The 26,682-nt window shown below is 44.3% G+C and overlaps 1 protein-coding gene across 4 annotated transcripts in view; it reads left to right on the top strand.

The window, feature by feature from the left end:
* The window catches only part of Ston2 (stonin 2), a 154,903-nt gene that overhangs the window by 70,441 nt on the left and 57,780 nt on the right, over positions 1–26,682 (top strand). The window contains exon 1 of one of the 4 annotated variants that reach the window (XM_085697799.2): positions 26,397–26,681. The exons of 2 other annotated variants lie outside the window; for them this stretch is intronic. The gene's annotated coding sequence lies outside the window, so the exon portion shown is untranslated. Of the gene's footprint in view, positions 1–26,396; position 26,682 lie in introns of those variants that run through there. One more of the 4 variants, XM_085697798.2, reaches the window with a different exon arrangement.

Here is a 26,682-nt window from a genome sequence, read left to right on the forward strand (position 1 = left end):
TTGGCACAGAACATGTCTCAGGTCAGAGACAGCATCTAGTTGGCCCCAGATCTCTGTGTTTTGTCCCATGTCATGGGTGCTGTACCGGTTCCTACCTTGGGACAAAGAGGGCTCTTTACTTGGACATCATCTTCCTGTCATATTCCAGGATCTAAGAAGCTGTCCCTCAGATGTTTTTGCGGAGACACTTCCTTACTTCCTTTCTGTTATACTGACAGCATTATACTCCTGCCTCCAGCCTGAGAAACTAAAGGAGAGGTAATTCTTAAAAAAAATTACTACTATTATTATTATTTGTGGTAGTATCAATGAGTTCCTCCACAATAGCCCAGAATGGAGTATAACAAAGGTTTGTTTATTTGGGAATAAACTCACAGTAAGGGTAATGATCCATAGTTCTCTTCATGCGCTGGGAACTGGAACCAAATCCAGCAGAAAAAGGGGCTGCGACTGCTTTTTGTCTGCACTTATAGTGTATGAGACCATGCCCCAACTGGACCGGTATCTTAAAGGCTATTAGCTGAAGGAGTTCCCACAACAATTATTATTATCATTATCATTACTATTATTGCTTTTCGAGACAGGGTTTCTCTGTGTAGCCGTAGTTATCCTGGAAGTCACTGTGTAGACCACGCTGACCTTGAACTCACAGATATCTGCCTACCTGCTTCTGCCTCTCAAGTGCTGTGATTAAAGGCATGAGCCACCACAGCCCAACAATTCTGAATTATTTTATTGGGAGTTTTAAATGTAGATACCTTTTAAATAAGTGACCAAATATACCTGAGAAGGATAGTGTTTGGCTTGTTAAATAGTTTTTCCGACAAACAATAAGAAAATTGATTTAAATGAAATTACAATTTGCTTACTAAAATTTTCATATAAACCATTCAACATCCAGAAAATTCAGACATCAGAAAGAATTATAAGCTATGCTATTCTTAAATAACAAAGTGTTATATTTAATAAAATAGTCATAGATATAAAGTTCTGAAGCCATAATTCTTTTACCAAATTTTTATTATTATCTTATTTAAATAGCATCAAAGCTTTTCTAAATAAGCGTCTTTTTATTTGGACACGGAATCATAGTGATTGGTAGTGTTTTGTTTTGTTTTATTTGATGCTGGAATTTAATCCAGGAGTTCACATATGCTAAACACATGCTGTATTATACCCCAACCCATTTAGTTTCTTTTTAAAAAGTTATTTGAAACAGCGTCTTTGTGTATAGCCCAGGCTGACTTCAACCTCAAGGCGGTTCTCCCAGAGGCTGGGATATAGGTGTATGCTATCATTTCTGTCTCCCATTTGGACTCTTTGGGTATCATATCCCTTTAAAGTAAAAACAGACTTAAAAGTTTGGCCAAGTACAATGGTGCATGACTTTACTTCCAACATTCCAGAGGCAGAGGCAGGAGGTTCACCATGAGTTAAAAGCCAGCCTGATCAGGCCTAGAGAGATGACTCAGTGGTTAAGAGCACTGACTGCTCTTCCAGAGGACCTGGGATCAATTCCTAGCACCCACATGGCAGCTCACAACTATCTATACTCCAGTTTTAGGGATCTAACACCCATGGCAAAACACTAATGTACATAAAATATAAATAAATAATTTTTAAAAAACCAGCCTGGTCTACATGGCTAGATCCAAGGTAGCCAAGAACTTAAAAGTGATTATCTAGTAGAATTTCTGCATTTCACAAACAAAAGCACCAATGCCTAGGATGTATCATGAGCAGAACCCCACTTTATAACTCATCCATTTGGTGAATCATGTTACAACCTGAGAGACTGGTCAAGGGAACATGGGTAAGCTGCTGTCTTATGGTTTCTATTGCTGTGGAAAGTCACGAAGACCACAGCAACTCTTATAAATGAGAACATTTAACTGAGGGAGGCTTGCTTACAGTTTCAAAGGTTCAATCCATTATCATCATTGTAGGGCGCTTGGTAGCTTGCAAGCAGACACAGTGCTGGAGCTGAGAGTCCTACATCTTTACTCAAAGGCAACAGGAAGTTAGCTGACTGTCACACTAGCTTGAACAAAAGAAACCTCAAAGCCTGCCCCAGCAGTGTCACACTTCCTCAAAAAAAAGGCCATGCCTCCTAATAGTACCACTCCCTTTGGAGGCCATTTTCCTTCAATCCACCATAGCTGCCCTTCATTTCATTACTCTCTAAAAGTTGCCCTCCAAACCCCTCAGAAAAATCGATTACCTTTCTTTTGTTAAAATAATTTACTTAACTTTATTATTTTATGTGTGTTGGTATGAAGGTTCCAGATCCCCTGGAACTGGCAGAATAGACATTTGTGAGCTGCCATGTGGGTACTGGGAACTGAACCAGGGTCCCCCTGCTCTTAACTGCTGACCCATCTCTCCAGCCCCCTAGATTACCTTTCTTGAGGTTTTAATTCACTCATACAAAAGACAAAAGGTGGGCCAATGACTGTGAAAACCCTCCAAGAATACATTATTTGCCCTTAATAGCAAGTTTGACATCATGAATATTTGGTCATAGGAAGTTTTTTGACTTCCAAGTTAATGTATGGTAGATTCTGCACCACTTCTGCTGATACTGATGCACTGTGGGGGTGAGTCTTGGTTTTTCTAACTGTCTCTGGGGCCTCTTGTGTGGAGACCTGCAGTCCCTCTTCCTGTTGGAGGTGAGTTGAAACTCTACACGGGAGAACCTTTCTCAGCCTCCTGGCTACAACTTTCAGCCCTCTCTTCCATTCTCAAATGACTCACATTTTCAAAAAGCTCCTTGTGAATTATATATGAACACAGATCCCCCACACATGCACAACAATAAAATGACAGTTGGTTTTCATTTTCCTTCAAGGGAATGCATGAGTTCATAGCTTAACCTTGGTCAAGTGACAAACATGGCAAGCAGCCCAGGAGACAAAGATTCCAGAAGAGTTAGAATTCATTGCTCTTGACTTGAGTTGTCATGAGACTAAAAGACAAATTGATGCTGTCGCCTTGTGGCACATCTGGCAACACAGATAACCACCACAGACAGAATAGTGGGCGTTAACATATTTTCCCTCTCTGGTAGCAGCACCTAAAGTGATCATTATTCCTCTTGTCTTTTCTGTGAACTTGATAGTTGACTTTTTCTTAGTCATTTGTGGAATACAGTGTGTATTTGTTGAGCAGGGTTGCTGTAACAAAATACTACCAGCTGGCTGGCTTAAGCAACAGAAAAGTATTTTCTCACAGTTCTCCAAAATCAAGGTGCCAGTAAAGTTGTTTTTTTTTTTCATTTTTCCTGAGGTCCAACTTCTTGACTTGCAGGTACCCATCCTCCCCTGTGTATGTATATTGTTCTCCTTGTGTGTGCCCCTCTGATGGCTTGGGTGAGCAATGTTCCCTAAAGGTTTGAGTTTTTTAAAACTTGGTCCCTGTGGTGGTTTGAATAGAGGAATAGCCCCATAATATGAATAAAAGGGTTCATATATTTTATTGCTTAAGGAGTGGCATTAGGAGGTATGGTCTTGCTGGAGTGGGTGTGATCTTGTTGGTATAGGTGTGACTTTATTGGTGTATGTTGGAGACCAACCTAGACAAATATACCTCTTGCCAGGGAAGAGGCATTGGAATTTAGACATAGTAATAAAAAATACAAAGACATGAAAATAGTAAGACAGAAAAATGTAGAATAGTACTGGGAGGGAGTTCCAGTGAATACTGAAATTGCCCACGTTTAATTTCCGGTTTGCTTAAAATACCCAGATTTTTAAAAATTGCATTAACATGATACAAGGAAATGAACAGACTAGTTGGAGGTTGCGGGCTACAGTCATAGTTAAACATTCTGTTGCTAGATCGAAACAAGTTACGCTCACACAGGGTTTCTCAGCTGTGCGGTGGTGGTGCATGCCTTTAATCCCAGGCTCGAAACCTACAGAAAAGCCCTGTCTCGAAAAACAAAAACAAAACGAACAAAAAAAGACAGGGTTTCTCTGTGTGACAGTCCTAACTGTCCTGGAACTAGCTCTTGTAGACCAGGCTGGCCTTGAACTCACAGACATCAGCTTGCCTCTGCCTCCCAAGTGCTAGGATTAAAACATGGCATTTTGTTGTTGTTGTTGTTTGTTTTGTTTTGTTTTTCAAAACATAGTACCACTGTATAGCTCTAGCTCTCCTGGAACTCACTATGTAGACCAGGCTGGTCTTAAACTCACAGAGATCTACCTACCTCTGCCTCCCAAGTGCTGTGATTAAGTGTGTGAACCAGGCTGCCTGGCAAGCAGTGCTGTTTATATTAACAAAAGCAAACAATTACAGTCCAGATGCCAAGTATCAAATGAAATGCTGTGTAGGCATGACAAGTATCCTAATTACATTGTTTACAGAAAAGGAAGGTTACTGTCCAGTATTGTTACACTCTTGTAATTCTAGTTGGGGTGTTTAAGGCGGGCAGGTCATTAGTTTGAAGGCAGCCTGGACTATATAGCAGGTTCAGGCCACCCCATGATAAATAATAAGCCCCAGGTCACATAGACGGGTGGTCTCTCTTATTCTTTCAGTTAACATAACTAAGGGGAGGACTCACCCAATTGGTGACTGGCATTACACTACAGGACTGGGATCAGAAGCTCTCCTGAGAGAGCTGGGAGAAAGAATGAAAGGAAAGGGATTTGTATTCACTCAGGACCCCCATGACCAAGTTCTCAGCATGAAGGAGACTTATTTCCCCAGAAGGACAAAGGGCAGGGAATATGAGACAAATACAGGAGATAGAGGAAGAGGGAGAAGGGGAAGGGAGCAAGGGAGTGGGGAAGGGATATTGGTCCTGGAGGACGAAGGACTCCATCTGGATGGAGAGGAGACAGATGTGGCCCATAGACAAATGCCAGTTTGTACAGGTACAAGGGGAAACCCTGTGTTAGGATGAGGTATTTAATTTTAATTGGGCATGTGAGCTAAGTGAGCCAAAGGGGACTTTTGATTGCCAGACTTCAATACTTTAATAGCTGAACCTTGGTAGTCAGCATCAGGAGGAAGAAGTGGATGAATAAGGGATTAGACCTTGGGGACTAGCTTTAGGAATGTAATCTAATGGTTTTTACCAAGGCAACAGGAATGGGGGAGAGGGGCAAGACCTGCCAGAACCATGCTTACTACACTCGAGTTATGAGAGTCCCTTCAGAGAGGAACCAGGTCCCCTCCACAGGATGGGTTGACTCAAGCATTACCTTAGTTTGCACGTGTGTGTGTGTGTGTGTCTCCCTGGAGACTTAATACTTCGCTTCTATCCTTCGCTGCAGAAGTGGGAGGGAAGGGACCTTTCCCACTTTGGTAGGCCACAGTCCTGGACTCCTCTTGGCGCCGGGTATCTACTGTGGGAAAGGCTGTTTCATGTCTCTGCTCTTTCCAACACAACTAGTTAATCTTTACTTTCAACTATTGGACTTTGCTTTCTTTTTTTAATCCTTCAGTCCTGGTGACTAAGAAAGATATCATTTCTGGTGAACACATTCACTTTGCCTCCCAGTGACCTAATAATTGTATCCCCACCATCCCCCGCAACACCACCACCCACTGCCCATGCAACAGGATATTGTTCTCACCCTGTGAGTGCCAGGCTTTACCATGTGACTTGCTTTGGGGCTACAGAAGAACAGCTGTATGGGTTGCTGCCAGCAGCAAGAGCCATGTGCTCTCTTTGTCCTGTCAGAGCCAAGCATTCCTGCCCTCCATACCCGCCACTCTCACACCCTGGCTTGGCTTCTGTTCCACCCCTACCTTTACATGTACTTGTGCCTACGTTAGATAGTGTCTCCTGTATGCCAGCCTCCAGAATCCTCCTTGTAGACAGCCTCTCCCCTCTTCCAGGATCTGTGAATCTACGTATAGACCACAGTGTTAGTGGTCAGACTTTGAAGGCGAGGACCACACCATGGACAATGTTGTATGACAAAACTTTTCCTGGGGAGTCGCAACACACACGTTTACTTACCCTAGGTAGGGAGCCCATGACAGACAGGAGTACAGATATCAGATTCTAGCTTGGTGAGCCTCAGGTTTACTGGGTTTTTTTTACAGGAGTATGGGTTAGGGGTTTCTTACAGGAACAGAAATGACTCAAAGATAACAGCAGCATCACCAACACCCACCCCAGCTTGGGTGACAGCTCACAAGGCTGGGGACCTGAAACATAGCCTACAGGCAGCTCAAGAGGTTAAAGGGTGTTCTTTCCAGGTGCCTCGGTTGGTCTAAACCTCTTCCAGGCAGCTGGTCTGGTTTCAAGTCTTCCTTGCAGCTTTTCTCCTCTGAGTCAGCTTCACTTCATCTGAGAGGGACTCTCACCTTTATTGTTTATTCTGCCAGGGAAGGGCCTAGTGAATTTGGTCTGTTTCAGGGACTTCCTGAAGTTATTTTGAGTTATTTGCCGTCCTGCCTAAGGAGCTTCCCTGCAGAATGGAATGTTTCAGTGTCAGAGGTAACTGTTACACAGCAGAGATGTAGAGGGGGGCCACATACAAGCAAATAAGATCTTTAGCATTCCGTATTCATGCACACATGTGTGTATGCACATGCATCTGCACATATGTGAACATACACGAAGATGTTCACACACATGCAAAAAAAGGAAAAGAAAGGTGTCTTGGCTTTACATAATGTTACTATATGATTTTAGCAGAACTTTTGTCATGTATGCATAATTATATTACCTAGAAGAGTCTAGAAGAAATCTCAAGGGCTTTCTGGAGCTCTGGAAGTCAACAGCAAACCCACTCAGTTGCTGTATTTGCTGCATCTCAATTGCAAGAACTCAAATTCACTTTGAGATGAGCAATATTTGATTTTCTGAGAATAGGACTCAGGGCCAGACTTTTGAAGCAGGATAGAAGCCTTAAATATGAATAGCACTTAGTATTTTTTAATCTTCCAAATCTATCCCTTATCTATATTCTTATTTCGAATGAACACACAGTTCTATATTCTCACCTTGTGTTAAACAGAATTTTATAAGGAAGGGTTTTCAGTTTTCAGATCATGACTGTGGAGAATGCTGGTGGGACATGACTTTTCTGTCAGGGAACAAGTTGTCCACACCTCGTTCAAAGTGAAACCAGGAATTTAGCTTAGGACTCAGATCAGGCGTCACAAGACTGTGATTATGGTCATCACTGTGTGTTGTGAGGGTTTCGTTTCTTAAAAGCTTTCAAATGCATGATGATTGTATTTATTCTTTGTTGTAGCCTGTGAGAAAAGCAGAAAAATCAAAAAATCTCTCTCTCTCTCTCTCTCCTTTTTTAAACCAATGAAGCAACTAAGGGTTACTAATTTCATTGATCTGTACTATCAAAATTAATATTGATATTCAGAATATTATCATATCAATTGATATATTAATACATGTCATTCATTACTGATGAACCTATAATATGCTATGAATTATATGCTGAGTTTTAATAATATATAAATAACATATAATTTCTTTCCTTTTTTGTTTTTTAAGACAGGGTTTCTCTGTATATAATTCCTTTCTTCAGAAGGGCTTGTGGCTCTGTTCTATTCCCTGCCTTCACATGTGCCCACACCTACTGTAGACCCTGGCTTGTGTATAGGGAGGGCCTTTCAGAATCCTCTTTGCCAACAGCCCCAGGGCCTCTTGCAGGATCTGTTTACCCATACTGCCATGTGTTACCTTTAGACTTTGGAGGATAGGACTAGATTGTCCCAGTGGACATGTGGACGGGGCCCTGATACCAGTAACTAGGACTTTCCCCATGAGGACTCAATATAGTTCAAGGCCACCTTGCCTTCACAGGACCATTAGTGCAGTTGGAAGCAGGGTTGAGCTCCAGAATGCAGGGAGCTGCTCTAACTCTTCAGGGTTTCTGCATCCAGTGGTGGCTGGAAAGTAAAGGTGGAACTCTGAGCAGAGTCACTCCTTACTACCAGAAAGTCTACAAGGCGGTATCTAACGCTGTGCTCAAATAGAAGCTACAGATAGTCATGAGACATCTGTGTCTCAGATATTATTGAAGTTTGTGTTCCACACCTCCCTGCTTAAAGGGACTTTCTTTAAGGACTTTGGCTATTTATGGTCTTCCCCCAGGCTCAAAGTGCAATCTGATGCATTTTGACACATGTGCAGCCGTTGAAGTCATTTTCATAATGAGGATAATGAGCATCCCCTGTGGACCCCCACAGTCGTGAGCGTTGTCACGGTGATCCTTTCCCTTGTGATCCTTTCCCTACTCTTTGTCCCCAGTCCCTTTCTCTGAGACCCACTGCTTTGCTGGCTCTCACTACGAATTCACACTGTGTGGCTCTTGTATGAACACACTCGTAAATAGGTTTTCCACTGTGCCTGGTTCCTTCACTGTTAGAGCCCATGTGTCTCCAACGGGAGATCTTCAGGAGGAAGAAGCCTGAGATGCCCTTTTCGGTAATAATGGTGTAAGCTACATCTGGTTACTCCTTGCGCCTCCGTATGAGTCCAGTTAGGGAAAATAATTATCTGCGTTGGAGCCACATGGGCTCTAACACTTCACTTAGCATAATCATTTTGAGCATGTCAATGTTCTCGTCCTTTGTGTTCGTAGTATTCTCCACCATGCCCCCACCCCACTAGTTTTTTGAAACAGAGTTTCTCTGTGTAGCTTGGCTGTCCTGGAACTAGCTCTGTAAGCCAGACTGGCCTTGAACTCAGAGATCTGCCTGTCTCTGCCTCCTGAGTGCTGGGACAAAAGGCATGCACATGCATTACCACTGCCCGGCTAATGAGTAGTATTCTGTATTGTTATAATGTTTCATTTTATTGATAGACAAAAACAAAGTTAAGATGTTTTAAATTATTTTTTTGAGATTTTAATACAAGTATTTGATTTCCTCCTTCCTTCTCTCCCTCCAGAGCCTCCCATGCACCCCCCACCCGATGCTGTCTTTCAAATTCATGACCTTGTAGTTGGAGACTGCTTGCTTGTTTCCTGACTGCACAGGCATGAATAATCACATAGAAACTATATTAATTACAACACCGTTTGGTCTATTACCTCAGGCTTCGAACTAACTCTTACATCTTAAATTAACCCATTTCTATTAATCTGTTTATCAGCACGAGGCCGTGGCTTACTGGTAAGGATCTGGCATCTGCCTCCTTCAGAAACTACATGGTGTCTCTCCAACTCTGCCTACTCTCTCTATGTATCTCTACCAGCCCGACTATATTCTGCCCTGCTATGAGCCAAAGCAGCTTCTTTATTAACCAGTGGTAATAAAACATACTCAGAGCATACAAAGGGGAATCCCACATCATAGCCTTGTTTTCTTTGTTTGGTTCATACATACCTACAGTCATACATACTTTTAAATACATAAATACAACCTGTTCAGTCCATATAATGTTGTTACTTGCATGTGTGTATTTTCAGGGCTGACTATTTCGTGTTGCATAGCCGATGGCCGTGTTCTTCCCTAGAGAGAACAATTTCTCTCTGATTTCAGTAATCCTTAGTTACCTGTAGTTCTTTGTCTATCGTTGAGGGTTGGTGAACTTTCCCCTTTCCATGTTAGCGTGTCTGTTGGTATCTTCCTTGTACACGAAAGTAAATTTATGATGCTTAAGGACCCAAGTCATTGCTTTTGATATTTTTCTCTTGGCTTATGACAGCTAAGAACAAAATCCTCACCACTGGACAGGCCAAAATGAGCAGCCCTGAACATCTGGTGTATAACCATAGTTACAAGAAAAGGGCTAAGCCAGGTGTGGCCATGCACTCCATAGTCCCAGTGCTTGGGAGGCAAAGGCAGGCAGATCTCTGTAAGTCAGAGTCCAGCCTAGGCTACACAGTTAAATTCCAGGCCAGCCAGGGCTATAGTAAGACCCTGTCTCAATAATAATAATAATAATAATAATAATAATAATAATAATAATCCCAAACCCAACCCACAAACAACAATAGGAAAATGACTGAGGTGGGCAGATGCTGCATTTTCTTTGGCTCCGAAGTTGAAACTAGATAGGCTGTCAAGTGCTTCTATCTGACGTTGGCCTGGCGTCATATCCCAGGGCCTTCAGAATTCAAAGGAAATGAAACAGCTCATCTGGGATCTTCCCTGGAGACCCAGAGATCTTCACTGTCATTTGCTGGTGCGTGTTACATGCCTGACTAACTCAGAGCAGCACAACCTGACTCTGTTCCACCTGAGCTCATAAGCCTTCCATGATTCCCCAGGCCTAAGCTCTGACTCTTTAGCCTGGAATGTCACTCTGTCACACTGTAGCCCAGGTTGGCCTGTAACTATGTAACCAAGCTGTGTAACCCAGGCTGACCTCAAACTTAAGGCAATCTTCCTGTCTCAGCTTTCCAGGTATTGGGTTAACGGGCACAAACCACAGTACTCAACTAAGATTTCCTTTCTTGTTAAAAGGAACGGTGGGCTGTATCCCGCCACCCGGCTCCTGGCTAGCTTTACCCGAATTAATTACACAGAAATTGTATTCATTTAAACACTGCCTGGCTTGTTATCTGTAGACTCTTATTGGCTAACTCTTACATATTGATCTAACCCATTTCTAAGAATCTGTGTAGCACCACAAGCTCGTGGCTTACCTGGAAAGATCCTAACCTGCATCTGTCTCGGAGAGGAGAGTCATGGCGACTGCCTCACTGCCCTCTTCCTCCCAGAATTCTGTTCTGTCTACTTCACCCACCTAAGGGCTGGCCTATCAAAAAGGCCAAGGCAGTCTCTTTATTAACCAATGACCCAATGTCACATAGACAGATGACCCTCCTCCATCACTTTCTTTCTTCACCCTCTCTTTCCCTTTATTTTTCCTGCCTGGTTTTTAGTTTTTAGATTTAATGCAATACCTATCAAAATTCCAAGTGGGCTAATAGAATGAACAGACAGTTTTCAAAAGAAGAAACACAAATGGTCAGTAACTGTTTTGAAAAGTGTTCAGCACCCCTAAATTATAAGAGAAATGCAAATTATAGCTACTTTGACATACAACCTTACCCCATTGAGAATGGTTATCATCCAGAAATCTAATTAAAAATGTGCTGGAAAAGATGTGAGGAAAGAGGAACCTTGATTCTTCGTGGGAGTCCAAACTAATAGAGCCATTGTGGGCATCACTTTGAAGGTTCCTCAAAGGAATTCAAAATCAAACTGCCGACTTCTTCTGTCCCTGTCTCTCCACGTGTGCACATGTGTCTCTCTCTGTCTCTATGTTTTTATGTCTCTATGTCTCTCTATCTCTGTCTCTCTGTCTCTCTGCCTCTTCTTTAAGTAATAAATGTTTAGCTTAAAAAAAAATCAAACTGCCATAGAACACAGCGGTTCCACTACTGGGCATATATCTAGACAACCCCATATTCTATCATAATGACTTTTATAGATCCACGCTTATCACCATTCCATTCATCGTGGCAAAGAGATGGGACCAACCCAGATGTCCACCAACAAATTAATGGGGAACAAAAATGCCCTGCATATTCACAAAATGGAACGTTACTCGTCTGTAGAGAAAGATGACATCTATAGGAGAAATGGGTGAGCTGGGCAAGTCTATAGAGTGAGTGATCCAAACTCAAAACAAACTGCACGTTCTGCCTCTCATAGGTGGGTGCCAGCCTATAGTGTGTGCAGCCGTATATGTAAAGAGCTACACGGGTAAGGGTAACATTCAGAGACCAAGAAAAGGTAACGTTAGGTGATGACCAAAGACAGAACGCCGGGAAAGGGACACGTGAACCATGGAAGAGGACACAAACCTTTGGTTTTTTTGTTGTTTGTTTGTTTTGTTTTTTGTTTGTTTTGTTTTTGTTTTCTAGTTTCAACTCTCATGGTTTCCTTATTTTGTTGGTGCGTAAGTATATAAAAATGTAATTGACAGTCAAAGTAGAAAACCTGAAGTACGCCGGCAGTAGTGGCGCACACCTTTAGTTCCTACGCTCTGGAAGGCAGAGGCAGGAGGATCTCTGTGAGTTCGAGGCCAGCCTGGCCTACATAGTGAGTTCCAGGACAGCCAGGGCTACCCAGTGAAACCCTGTCTCAGAAAAGAAAAGACAGGAAAACAAGACAAAATAACAAACAACAAACAAAAAACACCCTGAAGTGAAGCTGCGTAACTTCAGAACAGCCGTTCTAACCTGTGGTGTACGGGGTTTGGGACTGGGCAAATGTGTGCTTGAGCGGTGTCCTCAATCTGGGTGATGCTTTCGTTTGTGAATTAGCTTCAGTGGAATGACTTTATTGAATAAAAAAATTGAGGTCTTTTTTACATATTTAAAACTTCAGGTTTTTTGCTTTGTGGGTTGGTTTTGCCTCTGCTTTGCGTTTCTTTGTTCCTTCTTTATTCCTGCATCCACACCTCTTGCAACTGCTGTTGAACTTGGCTTGTGGTTTCCCTTTACAATGGGCCCAAATACCACCCCTGACAAGCACCCCCGGGACGTCTGCCTAGATTTATTAAGTGCTCTCGTAAGTGATAGATAACCCAATTTTATTCTCAGCATGGAATACTTCACCTCTGAGAGTTGAGCTATGTGGATGTCTGGCTACCAGCACCCAGATGTCCACCAGATGCCTGAACGGTCTATGATTTAACTCCATTCTGGCTCGGGAAATAGTATAATGACCCAAAGGTGTTACTAAGACCCATGATCACGCTCCCATCAGATGCCAGTCACTAGGGTGCCAGCTGGATGTCTGTGTGGCTGGGCAGAAATTGGGGATTCCCGTGACCTTCTACTTTGAGTTTGATTAATTAGCTCCATCCTGTCATGGAACTTAGGGAAACACTCTGTGACCCTGGCTAGTTCAGTATAAAGGTTAAAAACCAGGTGGAAGAAATGATAGGCTAACACGGAAAGTGGCACAGAGCCTTTGCGCCCTCTCTGGGCATGCCACCTCCCAGAAACTTCTTCATGTGAAATCACCTTTGGGGGATTTGTGGAGGCTTCATTAAGTGGATGTGTTGATAACACCGGTGGCTATTGGTGATCAACCCTGGCTTCAGTCCTTACCTTTCCAGAGTTCCGGGAGAGGGAGCTAAAGAGGCTGACTCTGATCACGTGGTCAGTTCCCCATCCTGAGGCTCTCCAGGAGTCTACCCAGAGTCAAGTCACTAAAACAAAAATTTTACTCACTCCGAGGAATCCAAGGAATTTAGAAGTGCAGTGTCAAGAAGTGGGCTCAAGGACCAATCCTTAGAACAAAAAGATTTTTCCCTCCAAGGGTTCTAGGAGTTCTGCCTGGGGAAGCGGGGCAAAGGCTGTATATAAATGTATGCCATAACAGCCTCCTTTCACACACACGCACGCTAGTGCCCCAAGGCGGGACTCAGTTCTGTCACAGCCAACCACCGCATCCCCACCGTGTTGCTTAGAATGCTCTGTGTTCTCCTGTTCATGCCTGCCATCCTTGCTGTTCTTTGTCTGAGGCCTACACCTGGCGACTTCCATCAGATCACTGCTTACCCAATTTGTTCCTGAAGATAGTCTTCCCAGACCGGTCCATTTAGGCAGGGTCTCCTTGCTGTACTTAATCTTGACCTCTTTGCTCTCCCTTTCCTCCATTGCACTCACCCATCCTTGCCTTTGCTCTTGCATACCAGCACTCTTGCACATCCCCGCACACAGATGCATACAATTAAAAATAAATCGTTTAAAATATTTTGACATTCCTGGGGTCCATAGTCACAATCTGGTGTTCTTTTCCTTTAGGCCCCTTCTCCGTCATCCTGCTAGATATATATACATTCCCCATCTGACTGTGTTAGCCGGCAGATCCCTTGTACCCCTAGAACCTCTGTCTTCTTGGGAAGAAGAAACTGTTCTGTTATGTGCATCCCTCCAGGTCCAGCTCACCCTGCACGTCTCATGAAGTGGAAACCACAGACTGGGATGTGTGAGATTTGGGCGGTGTGATTGGGTCATGATGAACGCTTGTCTGAGAACTAAGATATGGAAGTAGAAAGGGAGAGAGAGCGACAATTGAAGGCATCTCTGAGGCCGAGCGTTCTGATGTTGCCTCCCCCAGCATACTAGAAGGGGAAGTTGCAGCCATTATTCGAGAATGTCTAGAAACTTGGTCAAGGGTCCCATTTCAACAGTTCAAAGCTGGCGAGTGAACTTAGTACATTATCTCCTTCTCTGTTTGGAAGGTTTATCTTGTGTGGTGGGGCTCAAATTGTGTCCTCATATTTAAGTAAATGAAGGAAAATAATCAAGAAAGAACAAATGAACAGTCTTTCAAAGAACCTAATATCACTTCTTAACACACACTTCAGAGCCTCTGGACTCCAGCACAGAGGAATAGGGTATTGGAGAGGCACATTGCTGAGGCCCCTGAGGTGGCTCAGGAACATATAGCGTCTCACTAGGATTTGCAGGGTCATGGTCCCCTCTGGTCCCACTGACACACTGGAGTCTTGACTCGCTTTCTAACTAAGGATCGTAAGAGACATAGGTGCCGTGTAGCAACAGCCTGACTGAAGAACTTCTTCGGTTTGGAACAGAAACACTGGGGAAGACACCTCTAACCACCCACTCCCAAGAAGGCAGAAAGGAGTTTCAGAACAGATATTCAGAACCAAGCTTTGTCTTCAGACAGAAATCTGAATGTCACTATAATGACAGTTATTTCTCCTTCAGATTTTTGAATGACATATCACTTCCCGACATAAATGAAAATATAACTGTAGAACCTGTTAAAACTTAGACAACCATGGCTATGCTAAGTGGCTCCATGTCATAAAATATGAAGTCATCACCGAGACAGGAAGGGGTGACCGGCCAATATTACAAGTGTACCCCGAGTTCTCACTTCAGTGGTCCATGCCTGTAAGACTTACTCTCTGAGGAGTACCACATTCCAAGTTCACACAACACTGTGGTGAGCTACGTGTCCTACAGCCATCAACTGGAATACTTCCTTTGCTTTTCTGGTGTTGTTTGACCTCATGAAACATACATCTCTGAGGTTTAGAGTTTCTTTCATCTGCAAAATTAAAACAGGAAAAATAAAAATGGCAAGAAGTTGCTGTGAAGTGTGTCGCTTTTCTTGTTTCATTGATAAAATAACTGGAAAAAAAAACAGTAAAAAGGCTACTGGGGCCAGTGGGGGGGGGCATAGCGCATGCCTTCCCAATACTCAGGAAGCAGAGGCAGGGAGATTTCTTAGTTCGAGGCCAGCCTGGTCTTCAGAATGAGTGCCAGGATAGCCAGGACCATTAGAGAAATCTGTCTCAAAAAACAAAGAGGGGAAGGAGGAAGAGGAGGAGGGCTTATTTTGACTCAGTTTGAGGACCTAGTCCTAGTGGAGAAGTCACACTGGGGAAGCATGAAGGAACTGGTCGCATTGTATCTACAGTCTCTGTAGTCAGGAGAGCAATGAATGCTGGGGCTTGGATTGTTGCCATTTCCGTATTCAGTATTGGACCCCAGAGGGAGGGATGGCACTACCTACATGCCAGATGGGCACTCCTTGCCCTTTTATTTTATTTTTATTTGTTTTGTTTTTTGTTTTTTTAAGACAGGGTTTCTCTGTAGCTTTGAGGCCTGTCCTGGAACTAGCTTTTATAGACCAGGCTGGTCTCGAACTCACAGAGATCCGCCTGCCTCTGCCTCCCAAGTGCTGGGATTAAAGGTGTGTGCCACCACCGCCCAACCTCCTTTTAATACTTCCTAGAAAAGTCCAGATGCATGTTTCCATGGTGATTCTAAATCCCATCAACATGATAGTAAAGGCTATCCATCACATGGAGACTGACAGAAAAGTGTGTTTAAAACTCTCAGATTAGATAATGATTGATAGAATAAATGTGCTTAGAGGAAATCTCATCCAGTAAAATAATACTCGCCTCTTTGCCATCAGCATCATTATCACTCTGTCTGAAATCACTGAAGAATACATCCTGTCTTTTTCCAATATGTCAGCTTACACTGTATTTGAAAATAGCTAAAAGTCTTCAGGCCCACAGTCTACTTGCAAACTATAAAGACAAAAGAGTAAAGGACCTGTGTGCCTTAGGTTTTATATGATGCCCTGCGATCTAGAGAACTCAACAGTAAAATGTGTTTAATATTTTAGTAACAGTGACTTTCCCTTGAGATTTTTATCCTCAAAAGAGAGATCTTAGAGTGTTAACCAAGCAAAAATGACAATTTTTCATTTCTATATTCAAAGATAGAATTCGCTTTTGATGTATATAAAGCCACAGAGTTTTTAGTGTTATTTACTTATAGATTCGTGGTTATTTTTGAGGGTGAATGTGGATCGACCCAAACCAGCAAAGCTAGCTGGATGCCCCTGTTTGCTTCTGAGTGGTACTGGGTGAGAAGGCCCATCCTTCGCAATGCCTGGGGAGAGAAACTTGTCCTAAAATGTGCCTCAAGCCTGTATCAGCAGCCGGCTGCAGGCCATGCCCTCCACATGCCTCCCACTGATGATTCTCAGCATCCTGAGAATCTTTGCTTTGCCAGATCAGGGGCTTGGGACAAATCCAGTTGCCCACAATGAGGAGTTAAAACCATGTCTGCTCTGTTTCATGCTGACTACTGGCCTGAAAGGAAATTCTACTATTTTGTTAGAGAAGAAAATCTAGTGTCTCTCCGTGGGCTTGGTTCCCTGCAAAGACATCAGGCCAGGTCTTCATTAAACTATTGAACACTTGTGGGGTTGGGGCACTTGCCCTCCCTGGCTGGCAGAAGGTAGGCTACAATGTGTGGGATTCTGGTAGCCTTTTGTTTTGTTTCTATGGTTCTGACTTCAACGAGCTGTTCTGTGTGAAGAGGAAGGAAAATGGCTGGTAACTCTGGTCGAGTAGTTTCCTAATGGCTCCCTTCGTTCCCTCTGCCCCATGGTTGGATTTAAGTACAGCGACTACCCTTGTGGTGTGGCTTTGGGTTTTTTTGTTTGTTTGTTTTCTAACGTTATTTTATGTGCATTGATGTAAAGGTATGAAATCCCCTGGAACTGGAGTTACAGACAATTGTGAGCTGCCATGTGGGTGCTGGGAATTAACCCCGGGTTGCCTGGAAGAACAGCCAGTGCTCTTACCACTGAGCCATCTTTCCAGCTCTGACTTTGAGGTTTGTAGATCAGAGTTCAGTGCTTACATTGTAGGCAGTGTGCGTGAGGGTACGGGAGAAGAATGGCTAGGAACCTCACTTATGCTTGTCACTGTCTGTGGCTCTCTCCCCTCCCTCCTAATAGTTCTGTGGTCCCGTGGAGCTAAATGGCATCAAACCTGGCACTCAAACATGGCATCGGCCCTGGCTCTGCCTTTTTGAGGCAGTTCCCCAGCCAGTGGCACAGGCTTAAGACTGCTGTGAGAGGCTAAGTAGACAAAATTAAGAGAGCAGAGAGTAAAGATGTTAGCACTGGCTTGGCGTGGTGGCTTTCTCCTGAGACTCCGAATTCACGAGGCCAGGGAGGAGAATTCCAAGTTTGAAGCCAGCTTTGCCTGTACAGCAAGTTCCAAACCAGCCTTGGTTACATAATGGAACTTCGGCTTTAAAAAGCAGGAAAAAAAAAATGGAATAACATACACACACACACACACACACATACACACATCCCTCAGCACAGTGTAACACATGACAGCCTTGTCCACATTTCCAAAGATACACAGGACTAGCAGCTGCTACTGACAAGAACCCGAAGTATCAGTGGCAGTCCCAGAGCAAGTCGGTTCCAGAAGTCACTGAGAAAGGCTAGCTTTTAATATCTGTAGAACAAGATACTGTTTTAGCCTGGCACGCACATGCATACACACACAAGCATGTACACACACATTCATACACACACAAGCATGTACATACACATGCATACACACACAAGCATGTACATACATATGTATATACACACAAGCATGTACATACACATGCATACACACACAAGCACGAACACCCATACATGCTGTGGAACAATGCTCCTATACCCTGTAAAGTTTTGTAAGTTGTACTGGTTTAATAAAATGCTGATTGGCCAGTAGCCAGGCAGGAAGTATAGACGGAGCGACCAGAACAGGAGAATTCTGGGAAGAGAAAAGGCTGAGTCTGTTGTCATCATTCAGACACAGAGGAAGCAAGATGTAGGAAGACAAGCCTACCCTGACCTGAGCAGCAGGCTGTCAATTCCAGCGATTCTGTCCTCTGTCTGGAGATCTTCAGTTTAGATGAAAGGCAGTTTTTCCCAGTAGTCAGCGCTTGGCAGTCGAAGCAAACTGCAGATGGACATTGTTTTAGGGCAGAGTGAAGGATGCCTGGGATAGGCCCTCCCTCCCACCATGCCTGAGTCCTATTCGCATTTCCCCTTCCCCACCTGAGAAGATGAAAGCTGCCTAACCGGCAGAAAGCATTCTCATCAGGACGTGCCTGTGCCAGCAGGTTGTGTAGCTTCTGCCCACTTGCCTGCCAGGAAAGGCGGCCTCACCTGTTGGTACTTGTGTAGCTTTGAAGAGTCGGCTGTGCGCCTTGCTGATGCGAGGCCCGTTCGAGCTGATTCGCTGATTCACGTTCTCCCATCTGGGATCTCCACCCACACCCCACATCCCACACCCCGCACCCCACACCCCGCACCCCACATCCCACACCCCGCATCCCACACCCCACATCCCACACCCCGCACCCCACATCCCACACCCCACACCCCGCACGCCACCGATCTCGCTGAGCAGTTTAAATCCACGGTAGACTGACTGAGCTACACTTGGGATCCGAGTTCTCTGGCTGCTTTGTTTCTCAGAGGTGCTGCAGCGAATGAACACAAACTGGGTGTCCTGACACAGTAGAACTGTATCCTTCTGCAGCTCTAGAGATAAGAAGTCCAAACTCCGCATGTTTTTAGGGTATCGAGTAACTTCCAGCGATCCCCAACATTCCTTGGCTTGTAGAAACATAACGCGTCTCTTCCTCCATTTTATGCCCCCTTCCTGTCCACATAGCATTGCATTTCTTACAAGGAAAACACTGATTAAATTTAGGGGACCCACCCTAATCCATCGTGACTCATCTTGAGTCACCTCGGTAACATTCCCATTCCCAACTAAGATCACATTCGCAGGTTCTGGAAGGCCAAGATGTCAGCCTGTGGTTTAGCGGGCACAGCTCAACCCACTGTGGAAGGTGGGCTAGTAAGCGTTCAGTTACGATAGTGAAATTCCTGTGATAATCAGCTTCTAATGAGAAAACGTTTACTCAGCTTTAGAAGTCCTTGTTTGTCTTACTTTTCGCTGTGATGGGGGAAGAATTCATGACAGGCGAATTCTGGCAACAGATGGCAGGAACAAGAAGCTGAGAAATCATGTCTCAACCACACAGAGGAAACAGAGAGCCAACTGGAAATGGAGCAAAGCTCTAAACTCTAAAAGCACCTGCCACCCCCACCCAGTGACATCCTTCCTCCAGCAAGAATGTGGGTGCCAAAAGTTCTAGAACTTCCCAAAGCAGCACTACCATGTAGGGACCAAGTTTTCAAACACATGAGCCTATAGGGTGCATTTCTTGAAATCGCCTACTACTCCCCTCCATCCGTACCCCTAGTAAGAGGTCATGGCAGAGTAACATTTTATAACCGCATGGCTGCGAAGTACAAAAGGAAAAGAAAGGGGGTAAGGAGTAAGGGTCCCACAGTCTTCCTCAAGTGAACTTATGACCTTCTAGTAGGTCCCACCCACTAAAGACTCTACTATGTCCCAGCTCAGTCCCTAGGACTGAGCCTTCAATTCATGAACATAAGGACACTTTGCCAAACCATAGCACTAGGTGAGCCCTAATGTACCTTGATGTTTAAATCTTTGCTACACCTTTCTCTCCACTTTCATGTATGTTTGAAATTTTCCATAATCAAAATGAAAAAAATTACTTGGCAAATATTCTTTCTTTCTTTTCTTTTTCTTTTTTTTTCTTCAGACAGGGTTTCTCTGAAGCTTTGGAGCCTGTCCTGGAACTAACTCTTGTAGACCAGGCTGTCCTCGAACTCACAGAGATCCGCCTGCCTCTGCCTCCAGAGTGCTAGTATTAAAGGTGTACGCTTTTAAAAAGTGATTTGAAGGTCTGATAACGGAAGAGGAATGGGGGAAAAGGTCTGTGTCCACATGGAAATAATCTGGTCCCATTTTTCTCTTGACGTCTTCTCAACTCCTAGTGGTTTGATGGAACCCCCTGTTCTAAACATCAGCAAAGCAGACCATGTTAGGAGGAGAAGGGTCGAGAACAGTAGAAGTCACTCAGTTCCTCTCTGGCAGTAGTGACAATAGACAATACTCCATCATCACTGTTCGGACCCCTGGCAGCAGTGATTGCTGGTGTTCAGCATTTGCATGGTGTTCTGCAGGGTACAAATGTCTTTTAGCTAATCTTCCATCATAGCCCATCAAGCACCTCGTCTGGAACTCCCAGCGATGACTCATCAGACATAGGTAGCAGGGAGCAAATGTAGTCTTCAACACCAAAGTACAGGGGCTGTTTCTTCCTTCCCGTTGAGTCTAGAGCAGCTAAAGATATAAGCAAACATTTCTAATTTTTTTTAAAAAAAATATTTATTTATTATGTATACTATATTCTGTCTGCGTGTATGCCTGAAGGCCAGAAGAGGGCACCAGACCTCATTACAAATTGTGAGCCATCATGTGGTTGCTGGGAATTGAACTCAGGACCTTTGGAAGAACAGGCAATGCTCTTCACCGCTGAGCCATCTCTCCAGCCCACATTTCTATCTTTTTGACGGTGCCTGTTTCAGGGAACAACTGTATTGCCTATTCCTGAAGGCAGCGCCTTAGACTGCTCGGCCATCCTGACATATGTATTGCCTATTCCTAATGTCGCTGTCTTTCCAGATGGGCAGTGACTGTTCAGTATAATTGAGAATGAGAACAAATACACTTGTTAACAGTGATCCCATTGGACACGAGGAGTCCTCTAAATTAGAGGAGAGGGTGTCGAAGGAGGGAACAAATACTTCGACAGCTGCTAAACTCCTGTGCGTTCTAGCTCTACTGAAAGTTACAGTCTATTATAGTGGGAGCCAAAGGGAGGGTGGACAAGGGGTCAATTTCTCGGTCTTCTTTCCATCTTCAAGTGACCTGTGTGTCATTCACTGAGTTGTAGCCACCTTACAGGATTGTGAGTCACTGCTGCCAGTCTGACATCTGTCACTTCATCTCAAGGCTTCCCTTGCTTGGGAAGATCTGTAGGGAAATGCAACAAGGCAAGAGCTGAAAACTGAGTTTCCAGAGTCGCATCGAGAGGATTAAAACCCAATGAGCTATTTTTGAAGGGCTCTGTTTTGTTATGTTTTGAACTGAAGTATCTGTTGAGAAGATAAGATGTTGATTCATATTATTCCTGGACAATTTTTTTATTCTACGAATGAGTCAGTAAAATCATTCCTCAAATGATTTTAAAATTGTAATAGGTAAACGGAGCACAGTAGCCCACACCTTCAGTCCCAGGACTCAGGAGTGGGGGCAGGGGAATCTCTATGAGTTCAAGGCCAGCCTAGTCTACAGAGTGAGTTTCAGAACAGCTAGTACTGTTAACACGAAGAAACCCTGTCTCGAAAATATAAATAGATAGATAGATAGATAGATAGATAGATAGATAGATAGATAGGCATTAAAAATTGCTTCATTGCTCAGTGTAAGAAAGTATGTATGCCGAGAGAAGACTTATACAACCTATTAAACATTATTTCTTCCAGTAATAAAGGAGGGGCTGTCTAAAGATGGCGTCTATATCATTTCTCCAAGGCTCTGGAAAATCCCCAAAGAGAGGGTGGAAAGAATGTGAGAGGCAGCAAACGGGAAGGAGTGCCATCAGATGCTGTCTTCTGGATGTGACTTGGCCGTTGCGTCCACCATGCCCGCAGGAACTCACAGCAGCGGTGGTTACCTGCTCAAGCTGGGCCGGCCAACCAACATGGCAGATGAAATGTGGCCCCTCCCTGAGCCACTATAGACAGTTAATGGTCAATGGGAAAAGGAAGTCATCCTTCTCAGAAGTGTAGTCACCCTTGCTCCAATAAATAACCCCTGCCAATGCTCATGCAAGTGAATATAATTATATTCAGCGGGACACACACACATACATACACACACTCAAACGCACACACATATAACACATATACACACACACATATACGCACTCATGCACACATACATACATACTCACATACACATAAACACACTCACACACATATACACATTCACACAAAGCATGAAAGGAAAGGAGACTTGCTGGGAATAAGAAAAGTTTGGTGGGAGAGAGATAAGGGATGGCCATGCAAGTGAATACATACAAAAAGTGTGAAAGAAAAGAATCAAAAATAATTTTTAAAAAGGCGAGACTATTTGAGGTGCTCTCAATTTCTGTCATAGGATATCATTTATCAAGATGGCTCAGCAGGTAAAGGCACTTGCTGCTTGATCTGAATTGGATTCCTGGGACCCACTGGCTGCCATAAATTGTCCTTTGACTTCTCCACATGAGCTACGACATGCATGTGCATACAGCCCCACCACACACACACACACACACACACACACACACACACACACACACACACTAAATAAAATATAACTTAAAGGATTTACTTTATTTTTAATTGTGTACTGGGAGTGGATATAGGGTGTGTGCACATGAGTGCCGGGGCCTAAAGAGATGTCAGGTGTTCCTGGGGACAGAGCTGTGGCCTGTCATCAGCTGTGAGCTGCCTGATAACAAATTCTGGGAACTGAACTAGGGGTATTTGGAAGAGCAGGATTCACTCTTAACCGCTGAGCCATCTCTCTAGCCCCCAAATATAATGATGATGATGATGATGATGCCAAAACAGAGCCAAGAGGGAGGGGGCATGGTAGCACATGCCTTTAATTCCAGCACTTGAGAGACAGAGACAGGTGGATCTCTGTGAGTTCAAGGTGAGCCTGGTCTGGTCTACAGAGTGAGTTCCAGAACAGCTAGGACTGTTACACAGAGAAACCTAGTCTCAAAAAAAAAAATCAAAAAAAAAATTTTAAAGGCCAAAACGGAGTTTATTGATCACATCTGGAATTTATAGGATGCCAGGCTGAGATCCTTGAACAGAGCTTTTACAACAGTGTTCCTCCAGGCAAATAGCACCATCAGCCTGCGAGAAGACTGCCTGGCGGCAAAATCAGGGACGCCAAGCGTGACTGTCTGCCGTGTTAGTGCAGCAGCTTTAAGCATTCTGTGCTCTTCCCACGCGCTCACTGCACAGTGATGGGCTTCTTCCTGCCAACAGCCTTCGCATTACAGGCTTCTGGAGAGAAAGGGTGGAGTCAGTGCACGATAGGAATTTTTAAAAGCACTGAGGACATGCTAAGTGCTCATTGGGCACTATTTATTTATTTATCATTTCTTTAAAAATAATTTAAATTATTTTATGTGCCTTGGTGTGAAGGTGTCAGATCCCCTGACAGTTGTGAGCTGCTATGTGGGTGCTGAGAATTGAACCCAGGTCCTCTGGAAGAGCAGACAGTGCTCTTAACTGCTGAGCCATCTCTTCAGCCCCTATTTATCAGTTTTGTTGCCACCATTGCTAGGTCTTTATGGTGAGGTAGGTGCTAGAGTCTCCCCATTCTACACCTGAGCCCCAGCTGCAGGTTAAACCAGGGCTGGAGTGGGAAGCCAGACAGGAAGCTTACCATGACACACATAGAAGATATTTTTAATTAAAAAGTATGTATGTATTAAATTAAATTAATTAAAAAGACATGTATGTATATGGCTGTTTGACCTGCATGTGTGTCTATATACCACTTGCATGCCTGGTGCCCTCAGAAGCCAGAAGACTGTGTCTGATCTCCTGGAACCAGAGGTACATACAGTTGTGAGCCTACAAGTGGGTGCTGGGCACTGTTAACCACTGAGCCATCTCTCCGGCCCCTAGAGGACAGTTTTTTGTTTCTTTATTTGTTTGTCTTGTTGTTTCTTTTTCTGAGACAGGGTTTCTCTCTGGGTATAGCTCTGACTGTCCCGGAACTCCTTCTGTAGATCAGAGTGAACCTCGAACTCAGAGTTCCTGCCTGCCACGTCTTACGGAGTGCTGAGATTAAAAGCATGTGCCACTACTGCCCTGCCCAAGAGAACAGTTTTGTAATGGAGTAACCTCATATTTTACACTCCCCCTTATACTTTTACTTCCTTCTTCCCAGTGCTGGGGATCAAACTCCGGGCTGGCGCATATACCAGGCAAGAGCTCTTCTGCAGAACAGCCTCCCTAGCCTTCACCCACCTTTACTTTTCTTGACTCTGACGTGCTAATAGCAGTTCAATATGCTGATATGGAAAATACTCTCCTATATCATTAAGTTTTAAAATGTGCCGAATAGCACACCAGGCTTATACTTTAGCCTGGGTGTGTTATTTTAAAAAGTGCACTCATCGTGGCCAGAAGCATAAGGAATGTTAGTGGTACTGTCTTTCCTCTGACGACTAGGGCTGGACGGGGGGTAATGGGGAGGTTACTTTTTATTTTATATTCATGCACCCCTTGAAAGTTTTCACAATGGATTTTTTTTATAAGTTTAAAAATAATTTATGAGAGGAAGAGAAAAATGCAATGGCTGTTTCCATACTAGTGTTGGCTGAATTCAAACCATTCCCCTCTCATCAAGCAAAACAAAACCCAAATCTCTTTGAGAAAGGTAAGCATGGGCCCCCAGGCTTGTAGATTCACAATTTGTTTTAGCTTTGTAATTTTTTTGTGGGAGGGAAGAGAGGAGTGTTTCAAAATAGACTTCTCTCTCTCTCTCTCTCTCTCTCTCTCTCTCTCTCTCTCCCTCTCCCTCTCCCTCTCCCTCTCCCTCTCTCTCTGTAGTCTTGGTGTCCTGGAACTCACTCTGATGACCAGGCTGGCCTTGAACTCACAGAGATACGCGCCACCACTGCCAGGCTGCTACTGCTTTTAGAAATAACATTTCAAGGTTTATTTTTAGTTCCATGTGTGTCAGTGTGAATAGACACCTATGTGTGCAGGGATCCTTGAACGACTGAAGTTGTTAGGTCCCTTGAGCTGGAGTTCTGGTGTCAGGGGTGCTGGGAGCTAACTCCTCCTGAGAGCAGCACTCTGTGAACTGCTGAGTCATCCACCCAGCCCTACCTTCGCACGTTCTTTAAACTTTCTTCTCCCTTTTTTGAGTCCTGGTCTCACTCTGTAGCCCTGGCTCATCTGGATCTCCATATGTAGACCAGACTGGCCTTGTGATTCTCCTGCCTCTGCTAGGGATTAAAGGTTTGTATCACCACACCAATCTGGTCTATTTATTTGTTAAGACAGGATCTCACTAGGTAAGCATCAATTTGGTGGCCATCCTCCTGCCTCAGAGAGTGCTGTGAGTTGAGTTACTCCCATTAGACTTTACCTTATGGTGCTACAAGCTTATTAAAGGCTGTGAGATGCTACAATAAAGAATTTTTTTTCTTGTATTCCGTAGACTTCTGTCTTATGAAATACCGGTTTTGGGGAGAGCTTATGCCAATTTGAGAAAAGTTGTCTTGGTCTTTGGTAAACTGAAGGAATACTTTACTTAATGTATTGCAGACGTGCCTGCTGATGTACTGGGACAGTATGAGGTCTTGAATTCTGACAAAGCTGGGTCCAAAATCTGGGCTTTCTTCTCAGCTGGCTGAGCGCAAACTCTCAGTGTGCTCAAATCTGAAGATAGAAGCACAGCCCCCTCCTAAGCATGTTTTAGGGTTAAATGAGATAGGCGTCTGGGCGTAGAAAGTACCAAGGCCGGTTCCCTTGTTTGCACCGTGATCTTCAATGAGTTACCAAAGCTGTTTTTGTTTCTGCACACCCACAAATACCCTGACAGACAAGTCACAATATGGTCCCTTTATCAGACGAAGATCCTTTCCGTATCTGCCCGCCACCAGGCTATCAGGTGATAGTTCTTGCTATTGCTATGGCTCCGTTTCCATCTCCATTTACAGAGTTCTGTCTCAATAATGTGCATCTTATACAAAATGCAGCCCATAGGCTGCTGTAGGAGGCAGCCGAGCATCCCATTTTCCTAGAATGGAGTCTCCAGGCTCTCCCAGCTTCTGTCCCAGGTAACCGTTCACCTGTCTGTTGATTCAATGTTGATGACCTAAATCCAGCAGAATCAAATGTGGGGGGGTTCCGTCTGAAGGTGTATGCTTAGGTATCTTCCTTTCAAAGCAACCTTTGCATTACATTCTTGCAATCCAGCCACCAAGTGTTATTTACCTCCCTTCAGCACCCAGGCTCAAGCCGACTTAACTCAGAGTTCAGGAAGTAATAACAAAAGGAATCCGACTGAGCTCTCAGGCAGCGCCTCAGAAGAATCTCCCAGTCGGCCTTGCCTCTCCCTCCTCCTGGGTGTGTCTGCCTGGGAAGGCAGTGAGTAACCTGCACTTTGTTCCCCCTTGTCTTGGCCCTTCCCACCCAGACAAGAGGACTGAGGGGCAGACAGGCAGACGGGCCGGCAGACAGCCGGAGTCCTGTTGAAGCATGCACGGAGTACACTTCTACCCGCACCCCTTCCCAGGACCCCTCGTCACCACCACCTCCTTGAACCGGGAGGACCCAGAGCCCGGGCCAGGGTTCCCAGAGGGATTCTGCTCACAGTGGTAAGGGCTACCTGCAACCGGATCTCTCCGCGGACCTTGTTTTCCATCGTGTTGGCTTTCCCGTTCAATTGTGATGAGG

This window comes from Myodes glareolus, chromosome 11 (genome assembly GCF_982192425.1).
Source record: "Myodes glareolus chromosome 11, mMyoGla1.1, whole genome shotgun sequence".
Taxonomy (NCBI): domain Eukaryota; kingdom Metazoa; phylum Chordata; class Mammalia; order Rodentia; family Cricetidae; genus Myodes; species Myodes glareolus.